This window comes from Triturus cristatus, chromosome 6, assembly GCF_964204655.1.
Source record: "Triturus cristatus chromosome 6, aTriCri1.1, whole genome shotgun sequence".
Taxonomy (NCBI): Eukaryota; Metazoa; Chordata; class Amphibia; order Caudata; family Salamandridae; genus Triturus; species Triturus cristatus.
Window position 1 is genome coordinate 1,682,413,856 of NC_140589.1, and position 13,152 is coordinate 1,682,427,007.

Sequence of the window (13,152 nt, forward strand, 5' to 3'; positions counted from 1 at the left end):
AGCCGCGCCCCCCCCGCCCCCCCGGCCCCGATCTCCAGGCAGAGTGTCCAGCCAGTCCCCAGCCGCCTCGGGCCGGTCAAAGAAGTGCGTGCGACCATCCACCTCTACCCTCAGCTTAGCTGGAAAGAGCATTGAGTACTTGAGGTTCAGGTCCCTTAGGCGACGTTTAACACCAAGAAAGCTCTGCCGCTGCTTCTGGACCGCCGGGGTAAAGTCTGGGTAGAAATGTACCTCCATGTTGTCAAGCTTGACCGGTCCCTGTTGTCTGGAGGTCTGGAGGATAGCATCTCTGTCCCGGAAATTAAAAATCCGGGCAATGAGAGGCCGCGGCGGGGCACCAGTCTTAGGTCTGCCCCCGGGGACCCGGTGAGCACGCTCCACCGCAAAAAGCTTACTCAGCCCCCGGGGCTGGAGGTGGGTCAGGATCAACTCTTCCACGAAAAGATCCGCCGCCTCTGCCTCTCGTCCCTCCGGCACCCCCACAATACGGACATTATTCCTCCGGGCCCGACCCTCGGAGTCCTCCAGTCGCCGGTCCATCAGGGCGCTCGCCTGGCCAAGCCGGCGCACCTCCTTCTGGACGGCCACCACGTCTGTCGTGAGGCTCGTTGTGGTGTGGGCCAGGGAGTCGACTCGGTCGTTTGTTTTGGACAAGTCTGCCCTCACAAGGCCCACATCCACCAGGACCGAGTCTATTTTTTGCGCTAAGGTGTCGAAACGCTGGTCCACCGAGGCCTTCATCTCTGCGATGGCGCCCATGACGTCCCGGAGGGTCAGATCCACCGGATGAGCGGATGCCTCCGTCGGGCCCACCGGGGATGCACGCGATGTCTCCGGAGAACCCTTCTGGAGCGTGTAGCGGTCCATACTGTTGGCCTGGTGCGCCGTGCCACGGCGGGTCGTCTTCACCTTCGCCCGGTCGCCATCTTGTTTGGTGGACATGCTGGCTCTGCCACCGTCGTGCCAAGCACCCCAAACGGGCCGCTATACCAAGTCACGGGTGCCAGGGGGGGGGGCAGGGGCGACCACCGAACCGCGGGTCAACCCACCGCCGGCGGGTCAGCCGGGCTCCTGGACAAGGCCACACCACCACACCCCGCTCCGCAGTCCGACCCCGCCTGAGAGCTAGGAGGGCGCAAAAGCGAAAGTGAAAGTGCGGGGTACGCCAGTCGCCCAGCCCCGTTCGCCGCTGTTATTCACTTTGTCCCCGGATCGCCCCACTACTCCAATCCGGGGGGCCGGCGAGGAGAAGGCCACAACCTTCGATCGATGCTCCCACCGGCGTCCGGGGTCCGATTCGAGCCCAAAAAACGGGTGGCGCCTCAGCTCCGGTTCCCCAACACAGTCCCCTCAACAAGGACAGGATATCGCCAGGATTAATTCAGGAGGTCGCGGAGGTCCTCGGGAGCCTCGCACCTACGCGGCCATCTTGGTTGCGCGCTAGGCTCCTCCCCCCCCCCCAAATCTTTTTAACTCTATTCTCCATCACTGCAGATAACTTTCCTTTTATGTTTTGCAAAGAGGTTTGTAGATTTTCTATCCCACTGTGGTCTGATGTCGATTTAAACAGTTTCGCCTCTACCATCCGTATTTCAGACTCCAGATAATTCGACTCTCTAATGTACGCTTTCCTTTTAAATGAGACTAAGCTGGCAATATTTCCCCTTAAAAAGGAGCAGATTTTGAGTCTCTGAGCTCAGTCAAAAAGATGTTTGGGAAGCATGTGATAACATGGAAAGGAAGATGGATGACTTAGCAAGTAGAACTGCCATTTTGGAGGGCGTGGTTAAGGATCTAAAATCCGTTGTAGAGACAAATAAAGATGATATTCGCCTCCTGAAAGCAAATGAGGACGGATGTCAGAAGAAGTTAGAGTTACTGGAGAATAATCAGAGGGGACATAATTTGAGAATTCTAAATATTCCAGAGGGGTCGGAGGGAGACAAACTAAAAGCATTTGTGGCAAGTCTGATTAAAACAGGGACCCAGACAGAGGATTCAGAACAAGACATCCTCAAGGACATCCAAAGGGAACAATAGAACCCCTTTAAAATTAACCCCAATAGAGGCAAGCCTGGAAAGATAATAGTCAACTTCCACACTTACACCGTAAAAGAGCATATTCTCTCAAATGCCTTGAAATTGAAGTCGTTGAAAGTAGACGGTATAAGTTTTAAAATCAGATCAGATGTTTCATGGATTACTTTTAACAAGCAGTGGGAGTTGGGGAAAAGGATAGATGCACTAAGAAAGTTGAGGGCCACAGCTCAGCTGAAGTTTCCGATCACTCTTAGAGTGATGCATAATAAGAAGATGTACAACTTCAGCTGCCACAAAGAGGCCGATGATTTTATTAAAAGTATTACTTTTACAGGTAGTAGTTAGATTTGAAAGTAATGGATGGAAATAGCTGAATTTGAAATTTTTTTCTCAACCTCCTACCCTTCTCTTTAGTCCTTCACACCTCTTAAATTTCTTCAATCCCAGAGGAAGTATTTGGCCTCTAATTTTCGTGATCTTAAGGTGCACTTTGGTGGTAGCGCTCCCTAAATCCGTAGGCCATGAATACAGGGCGGGTTCTCCAGGGGTGGGGGAGTGGGGTTAGAAGCAAAGTAACTGGAGCATTAGGGAAAAAAGATTAAAAATATAACCTCAGGTGCTTCACGTTCCCCAGACGCCCTATTATCTGTTAGACATCTTATCTATGGGCACATTTTCTTTCTAGTGGGAGGAAGAGGGTTTGAGATACAGCTGCCCATAGAGGATTTTTATCCTAGAACATAAATGGTTTGCGGGTGAAAGGGAGACGAGAAAGATTGCTACAATTCTTAAAAGACTCCCTCTCCCATATTATTTGGCAGGAGACCCACTTAATTGAGGGAGAGTGCACAGATTTGTTTAAACAATGGAAATGGGTACAGCAATTGGTTTGTACAAGTTAAAATAGTAACACGAGGTGTGTGGCCATACTGTTGAAGAAACACCCAAAGGTTTCATCAAAGAGAGTGCTGTGGATAAAACAGGGAGATGGGTCATCACAGAGCTAGCAGGGCGTGACCAGAATTACACTCTAGTGCACTATTATGGTTTAAATGTGGATGATGTAGGGCCTTTTAGGGAACAGTTAGCAAACCTGCGTATTATTCAGACCCCATCATACTGGAGGGCAGCTTCAATGTTGCCCCGGATACTACTCTAGATGGATTGGTAAAAAGTAGACCAATAACTAATACGAAAATGATATCACAAATTAAACTCATGATGAAGCAGGTGGGGTTATATGGTATGTGGAGAGAGAAGGCGGGATCCGAAAGAGAATGTATTTACAACAACAAAAGGCAGTCCAGAATTCATTACTTTTTAGTTGACCAGAGCATAAAGAGATAGGTTCAAGAGGCTAAACGTTCAGAGGCCCATATGTCTGACAACTCCGCAGTGTCACTAGATCTGATCCCGGCCAGCAGGGTGGAGCAGAGGAGGTGGACAATGGACCGTACTCAGCTGTAAAAGTATTCCGAATTGAGACAGAGGAATTTTTCCGCATTATTGTAGGTACGACCTCTTTGGGAATGGTTTGGGATGCTTACAAAGACTTACTCAGGGGGAACATTACCAGCTGAGTCTCGTTTATGAGTCTATAATCTTGTACAGGAGGCCTCAATGCAATTATAGCCCCAAGACAAAACTCCAGAATATGACTATTAGGCTTCTGAAGAAGAAGCAAATCCATGTTGATCAGCATTAGAGGTTGTCTCCTTTCTGCTGGTGATGAAGTTCCATTTATCATTCCCCTTTGCAAGGTTTATGACATAGCAACTGTGATCCTGCTCAACCTCCTACTAGAGCGGGTGTGGATAAAGAACTGCTCTCCACTATATCCAACACCCCTCAACTGATGCAAGACAAAGGTTTGGATTGATGCTATACACTTTTCTTCAAAGATATGTTACATCTACTTATAAATATTTACACGCCACCCCTTGGTCATGACATTGAAGAATATTGCATACAATGTCAAACCTATTCAGATGCTATACCGAGCCACCTTTTGCTGGAAAATGCATATCTGAAAGTGGGTAGCCAAATCAAAATCATATATATTGCTAATGAATCTATACTCTTTACATTACCTCCACACACAAGGAGCAGAGCTGAGAATTCTGTTAGGCCAGATAAGCAGTAAGCCTTCCAGCAGCAGTGAAGATCCCAGCATCCCTTCCATGTTATGTAGCTGGGGAAACATAACAGTGCATCTACACATATGTATGTGGATGTGTTAAGCTGATAAGACCTTTTGTTCTATGCTCTTACTGAAGAAATTCACTGGTCTTGAAAGTGAGTAATGTTTCCAAGGTGTAAAGTTGTAAAAAAAAAAAAGCAAATACATGCTTTATTATTATTGGTAAACCAGTAACTAGACATATAAAAGTAAGTTTTGAAATGTAAGGTAAGCTTATGCCATGAGGGGGAGACAAAGACAATCTCTGGTAGATAAAGACTTGGGGGCATATTATCAAGACAGGCGATAAAATTATTGACATCTAACATGGGCTTCAATTGGAATTTCACAGAGCATATTATCAAGCCCATTATCACCGTTTTAGCGGCAGTTTTCTAATTTTATCGCCTATCTTGATAATATGCCCCTTGGAGAGGTAAGGGTATCAAGCAAGAAGAACAATGAAAGCAAAATAATGTTTTCCCCACGGAGCAAAAGCGGTAAAGGCAGCAAACTTTGGCAAAAACAATTTAATGTGGGAAAAAAGGGTCTTAAACTTAAACCAACACCCTAGCTTGAGGGGAACAGTTTGGGGCTAAGTAAAGGAAAAACATGTGTACTCAGCACTGTTCTTGACATAATGGCATACTATTAGTTGTGAATGATGAGAAAGAAAAAAAAACGACGTGGAAAGAAATAGAATTATAACTGTAAAGTGTTCTGATACCACTAGAGCCATTGAAGCGCTACATAAAACTATACAGCTGGCTCGGCAAATAATCACATACACTCCTGTAGGCCTCACACTGGATATTTATTTGGCAGCCCCTTTCACAAAAATGCATAACACAACTATCCCCGAATCTATGACCATCTCGAAGGTATATATTTGTACACATTACGTCACACTCTCAGGCCGCTTACCTCGCCCTTCATGTGCAGTGGTGCCTTCTTTCTCTGGTGGTCTAAAGCTAGAAGTGTTGTACACTTGCTGTGGAGTAGCAGTTCCGTTGTCAGTCAGCAACAGGTACATATGAGATACAACCCCCACCCGTTTCCTGGGTCCGTATTCTAAAGATATAATTCCTGACTGGAAAGCACGCATCCTGTGGCAATAGCTGTCGGTGAAGCATGTGGGGGAATACATTGGATTCCATCCCAGTGATCTGAACTCTCTCACCTAGTTTGGGAGCCGTGTTCTGGTGCATCACAGATTCCCGCTTAACCTGCCTGCTGCCTACACAAGCAATCAGCGAGGCTCGGTCCAGGGGGAAATCTGCCTGGTAGAAACTTAACCAGGCCTGGGGCCAGTTGCACCAAGCCCATTGGTCCCCAAGGTTTTTCCTACCCCCACTGCCTAGAGTCCTCATGAACGGATGATGGCTGAAATCTGTCAAGCATGCTGGATGATGACTGATATTTGTCATGCATGCTGGATGATGACTGATATCTGTCATGCATGCTGGATGATGACTGATATCTGTCATGCATGCTGGATGATGACTGATATCTGTCATACATGCTGGATGATAAAAGATATCTGTCATGCATGCTGGATGATGACTGTTATCTGTCATGCATGCTGGATGATGACTGATATCTGTCATGCATGCTGGATGATGACTGATGTCTGTCATGCATGCTGGATGATGACTGATATCTGTCATGCATGCTGGATGATGACTGATATCTGTCATGCATGCTGGATGATGACTGATATCTGTCATACATGCTGGATGATTACTGATATCTGTCATGCATGTTGCCTCACTGATTTTTGGGGTCTGCCACCTATAACTGGACCTTACAAATGTGGCAGCTGCACTGTCTGCCCCTTTACCATAGAAACTAAAAAATGCACTCAATGCAACACCAGTATCACTGTGAGATAACTCACTAATTGCAATACAAATATTGTGTATGCAATTCTTTTGTCTTTGTAGTTGTCTGTATATTGGTCGGACTACTCCGAAAACAAAGACCCATATACGCCAACATAGGAGCCGTTTAACATGTAAGATCCTCACTGCCCCTTTGGTAGCACACTTTATTAGAGCCGGACACACCTAAGACGACATCCAATGGCGGATCAGTTATCTCCTCACCTGCACTAGGAGAAAATCTGGAACAACTTCTCAACAGGAAAGAACTTAAATGGATCTTGAGATTAGACCCCATGAGAACTGGTCTAAATAACCACAAGGACCGGACAACTCTACTGTGAGGAAGTAATTTTATGAATCCAAACCAGTTTCCTGTACCTCTTTGTGTGAGTTGTTAGTATTTATTGGACTACTCTTTGAGCAAATACTTGTTTGAATTCAAGCTTGCGGGCCGGATTGCGTTAGTTGTCAGTATTCATTGGACAACTCTATTGTGAGAAAATATTTGATTATGTGCTATTAGTTTAAACTAGTTTGCAGTGCCTTATGCTCTTTGTTATCAGTGTCCATTACACTCTTGTGAATGCTCACCCGTTGCTTTCTTTCCCCCAGTTTTATATTCTATTCAAACCCGATCCTTCATTGTACTTTACAGCTTCCATTTTGTCTGATGGGATTCCACACAATTCCACGGCTACTTCCTCAACCAATGAGACACATTCTGTTTTTCCCTCTTATGGACTCCTCTTCAAGATGGCTACAGGCTCTTACACATTCCTTCCCAATCCAAGATAGCCACCACCTCTGCCAGCTGGTGAATTAACTCTCAACCAGGGACTACTTATAGCAGTGCTGGCCCGCAGTCATGTTTTCTATCGGCTCCTAATGTGTAAGCCGTACAATCAACTCTTTTCCCGGTACTTTGATTCTCCAGCTCCCCGGCACCAAGACCCCATTGCTAGGTTATCTATGTGATTTCTATTTTTCACAGGTATGTTCTACATAATTACAGGGCAGGAAAATCCTCTTTTAATCACTTACTTAGTTAAAAAACAAAAGTCCTCCCTTCTTGTCCATACTGGTTGACCTCCTGCCTTTGACCTGTAGACCTCTCCTTCACGTACAAGTAATTGACCCATAAGCATTTACCTTCCCGGTTCACTTCTATAATGTACCTTGAATTACCGGTCTTCGACCCGCCACTTGTCCACAAGCATTACTCCTGTCACTTTCTGGTTTCCCTGACAACGCCTCTCTCCACTCTTTCTAGTGGGGTTCAATCATCTGTGTGGTGACCATTCTTTCTTTTTTTTTCTCATTCTTTCTTCATAACTCCTTCTTTTGGGTCAATGTAAATACTGCATATGATGTAAATTCCTATTTGGTAACTATTTTTGAGCCGTGTTGCCAATTTCAGCTCCTCTTCTTGGGCTCGACATTCTCAGAGTCCTGATGATGATCCCACAATGCGTTAAGTGATCGAAACGTTGTTGACTTGTAACATGGGCCCTATTTACATTGTTGTATTTGAATCAAAAGCGGTCATGTTCTTGTTTACATGATGCACATGTTGATCACTTTAGCCACTAGTGTGTATCACACTAAAAAGAGCACTGAGCACGTTTTTATTACTGGCATCCGTTGTAAATCTATATTCATATATATCTGTCATTAAATGAAGAGCATTATTTATTACTTTTATCATGCTATGTATTAGCGACCATTGTGTTTATAAATACTTAACCCCTTCCCCGCTCATGACGGAACCGTTCCGTCATGAGCCACGGTTGGCGTGTGCTCATGACGGAACGGTTCCGTCATGACAATCCTGTTGGCGGCCGCTCCGCCTGCGCGGCGCTGTTTCCCCGCCTGTGCGGGGCGACAACGCAAATGGGCGGAGTCATGACGGAACCGTTCCGTCATGAGCACAGCTCAACTGTGGCTCATGACGGAGCGGCTCCGTCATGAGCACAGGCCCACCGCGCTGCCCCCCTGCCCCCCCCAGCGCTGCAGCGGAATGTCCGCAGCAGCGAAGGGGTTAAATACTCCAGGTACCTAGTGATTCTTGGGTTCCCCTTGTTTTCATTATCGATGAATAGTGGGCTTGACAGAAAACCGCCCTGAGGGCTGCCAGTGGGCAACACCCATAGGTACCCGCCTGTCTCCTGAGACCAGGTCATAATCCTAAATCTCTCTGGATAATTTCACTCTATTCATATATTTACTCTCCTGCAGAGCTCACCAGTTAACGCAGTAGTCCGCATCAGTCATCCAGTGTTTAGCTTCCTTCAGGGCCCCTGAACCAGGGGTTTGTCTTTAACTCTGCTGAACATTGCATCTAATGCTACCAACTAGCACTTAAGTCTTATATACTCCTGAAGAAAGATGGCCTAACAGGTCAGTATGTTTTTAATCCAAACTGTTATTATGGAGACCGAATGCCCAAGAAGTCAGTTGTAGAAAATCTTGACTTATGTCACATATGTGAACTAAAAGTATTAATGCTTCCATGGAGCAGTCAACTGTGTTAGAACACCTTAAATGTTCTTACATCACCACTACTTTATACCCTATAGGCCTTGTTAGTTTTAGATCTATAGGTTTGAAAGCAGGTTTAGGTTTATAGAAAGATATTAGAACAAGCTTTGGCAAAGCCAATATGTTTCACTTTTTTTAAACAAAGTATTACAAAATCAGTATGTCTCGCTTGTATATAAAAATACACTCCAGGTCTATCACCTTTGCAAGTACATGCTAATATTGTAAGCTCAATCCAGCTAATTCAGTCTGACTTATAAGAGGGCACAATTTCTCCTCACTTATTGTTTGCATTTGTGGTTGTGTCTATAGATGAATGGTAGAATGATTCAATAGCTGTAAAAATGAATAAAAGAGGAGTGCAGTGATGTGTGAATGAGTATAGATCAACAAATGGCTGCTTGGCTAGATGAGTTGGTGAGTGCAAGAACAGATGAAGGGGAAAAGGGTAGCATGGGGGCAAAGGCATTGTAGAAGGGACGAAGTGCAGGGTTAGAGGAGTGAAAATGTAAGAAAATGTGCATGGCGGCAGAATGACTGAATGGAGAGGTGGCAAGATGAATGGATAAAGGAGCAAGGGCAGTATGTTGGACAAATGTAGGGTGGTGAGGCTGTTATGGAAGGAGAATGGGAAAAGGGTCAGTTTTTATGGTTGGGGCAGTAAATGAGTGAGTGATAGGGTGCCAGGATAGAAAAGTGTGAGGGTGGATGGGTGGGAAATTGAAGAGATAGTTGCTAGAGAGGATGTGGCGTAAGGGCTAGAGCTGCTGACTTTGGTACTGGGGAACTAGTTTCGAGTCTCAGCTCAACATCCTGTGATTCTGGGAAAATCACTGAAGGCCATATTTATCATCATTTTCTGCAACACAATGCAGCAGGACACCTTGTTGATCTGCGTAAAACGGAGAGAGCAGGAATGCGCCATATCTATCACAATATGGCACATACCTGCCTCTGCCAGCTCCCAAACTGCTGCCTAGCGCCAATGCAGTCGTCCTTGCCCCATGGGGTGAGGGTGACTACATTGCAGACAGGATTGTTTTTGTGCAGGAAAGGACACCTTCCTGCACAAAAACAATCCCGCGAGTCTTTTGCCTCTTTCTACATATGCTGCAGAATGCAGCACACATAGAAAGAGGCAAAAACAAGCATATACAATTATATTTTCCTCCCCTATGAAGGTGAGGCATTTTGACACATTACCAAGTTTACCAGTCTTGGTAAATCTAGGAATGCACCCAAATCCATCGCAGGATGCATGATAACATCCACGCTTCACCCATGGATCTCCTTTGCTGCAGAGTAACGCAAAGTAGTGACTTGCGCTGCTTTGCATTGCTCCAAATTTACCAAGCCGTGCAGGGCCACGCATGGTGGCTATGCATGACTCGGTAAACATAATTCTAGGTTTTGCGTCACCCTTACATTACCTTGTGTGGGGCAAGGCCGACACAAAACTTTGACAAACACCCCTTAATTTCTTTGTGCCTCAAAACATTTTTATGTGTCCTGTGTAATGCAGACCTTCGGGCTATATAAAACTGCAACAAAAAAAACACACACAAAAAAGATCAGCAGGCGAGTGTGTGAATGGATTAGTGAGTGCATGGATAGATGGACTGAATGAATGGATGAGTCTACACATGGATGAACAAATGTGCCCTGATGGTGTTTTAGTGCTTCCTTCAGCCTGTCACAAAGAAAATGCTCTGTGGCAGCCACACATAGGGGCAAATTATCAAGGGCAATATTGCCGCTTTTGTCGCACTTTTTGCCGAAAAAGTGGCGATATTTTTTTCGCCCTATTAGCAAGCCTGCGCTAACATGCGTTAGCGCAAGCTTTCAGGCACTTTTTCCATCGCCTTGCATGTAAGGCAATATTTATGGCTAATGACATGCAAGGTAGGCGTTCCTTACTTAAACTCCATGAAAATAATCGCAAACTCAACATCGCCCTATTATCAATGCAGCCCCTGACCCGCAAAGTGATAATAAAACTTGCGCTAACCGCGGTTATCGCAGGAATTTAACTCCTGTTGAAAACCTGACTTATGCAACACACAAATAAACTCTCGGGTCTGAGCAACTTTAAAACTTGAGCATGAAAGGAGAAATACTATATTCAAGCTGTGTCTGAAATGACAGTACCCTAATAAAGAAAAGGAAAGGAATCCCTTTCAGGATGAATGCCCTCACTCACCAGAAGGTGACATGCTTCATCATTTGGGCTTTCTCCTCTCAGTGGGAAAACCTAGTCCCACTGAGGGCTACAACCACCGCACTGAGAGGTGGGAGCTCAGGGATGTTTTAGGATTTTAGGATACTCAGATCCCAAAGATAAGCACTAATGTGAGGTGAGGGCGCAGCGCAAAAAAATACAGAAAGATGTGTAAAATGTGATCTAAAACTGACTAGCGCTATTGAAAAAATAATTTTTATTGGCTCATTAGCCCTGCCAGAAGTAAAAACAGTGCAAAGCAGTTGCTATTGAAGACTGCTTGGTGACAAAAGGTCAACATGTTTCAGCCAATGACCATCTCGAAAGTATGTATGGCTTTCATCAGGGCCAAAAACAAAGCTGCTGCTAGAAAGTGTTACACACGTGCAAATAAAGTTTGAAAAAGAGACCAAACCAGTTAATGCTCTTGCGGATACAATCTCGCTGGAACTTGTCCAATTTGTGGGACAAGTGGGCCCACCTCAACCTGGTTACAACTCAGGAAAGGGAGCCCCGCTCTCTCCGTCGGTACTCCGTCGTAGTACAGAAATTGCAACCGGAGGTCAGGTCTTAAAATCCGTTCCCTTGGACCCCCTTCATCCTTTTGTGTGTTATATAGAAAACCTGACTTAACCATCTTTCCAATGGGAGGTGGATTGATGGTTTAAGTCTACACTTCCCTATTAGCAAGCTTTTTCATATAGCTATATTTTTATCGCAGGATTTCTCCCGCTATTGCAGGTTATCACCCCTATCGCTGGATTTTACATCGCCTATTGGCGACGTGTTGATTATAAGCCGCTAGGGCGATGTAATCCAGCGATAACAAAAACCTCGCTAAATGAGGATTGCGATAATTATCGCATTTCGTTGCTAATATGCCTCACAGTTCTAGGGACAAGGGCTTATATGTGGCTTTTATAACATTTTGTGGTTCGATAAATATTAGTTTCCATAGGTTTTTGGAAGGAGCTGCTTGTGCCTTGACGTTGAGTATGACTACACTAAACACACACATAGACGATGGCAACGAGGGAGTCCACGAGATTACAGAGCCAAAGTCAAAATAGGATCAAAGAGACACTCAGAGGATTGTTCATGGATTCACCAAAAAAAGCCACTGTATGTACAGAAAATAGGCGATGTAACCACAGAAAAAATACAGAAAGCACACATCAGATGGCATGTGGAAAGGAAGCTGATGGCTGTCAAATGGTGGAGTCATACTGGCCTTTTGTAAAGAAGTCACACTAAAATGTGCCCCGAGGGAAAATTGAGAAGCAAAAAATTGATCAAAACGTTGTCTTGAAGGGGGCAGACTGGTACACAAAGAAAGGGTCAAAAGACAGCCCCTGAGAGGGATAGGACATGCATTCCTTCTTTTCCTCTTTTCCATGCTGTAGGCTTCATCAGTCCCTATTCTGGTCATACAGAGAAGCGAGGCAAGGATGCAGCAGCAACAGGGGACTTCTTGATGAAGGCCTGCTGCAGTTCATCGCCTTTCTCCTGAGTCAGGTTGCAGTGAGATGGAAACCAGGGCAAGGCTGGACCAGATGAGCACTTGCATGGTGAGCCAGCAGACTGACAATTCTTGAAGCCCAGAAGATGCTAGCCGTCAAGGCACCCGCTGGTAATACCAGTTTTTCGATCCTTGAGTGCCACTTGGAGTCTCTCTGCATGGTGTTACTTCTTTCCATTAGCAGCTGAGGATGGTGGAAGGCAGGGCTCTAGCTTGAGTAAAAGAAAAGTGGTGTGTGCTGCAACTGGTTTAGGTTGTAAGTCACCAGGGAAGAGGCCCGCTGTGTGATTTAGCGTGAGCAGAGACCCCTGTGGCAGTAGGGAGCTGGTGAACCACATCAGCCTCGGCCACATGCTAGCGGAGGAGGACTCTCAAAGAGCTCTCTACTGGGCTGATGTAGTGATCCATGAAGACTTAGGTGCCCTCTCAACTGCTCTTTCTTGACATTTTGTGTTTGATGTAATGCCCTAAGGGGCCATAAGTATTCCCTGGTGTGTGTTTTGTGTTCACTGTGCCACTAGAATCCAGCTGCACCCAATTGAAAAGCCCTGTTCATGACAAAACCAGTTTGCTTGTGTTCCAGTTTAGAGAGTGTCTGGCAGTGCGGGCTGGACTGTTCCAACTGGAGCAGGTTCAAGACTGATTTGCATATGGCTGGGTCCAAACTGAGGTGCCACAGTGGAAAAATAACGATGGGTTACAATGCTACCCCAAGCGATTGCCAATGGTTAGATTTTTTGCTAGCATTCCTTTCATCAATTTTTGTGTGTTTGAT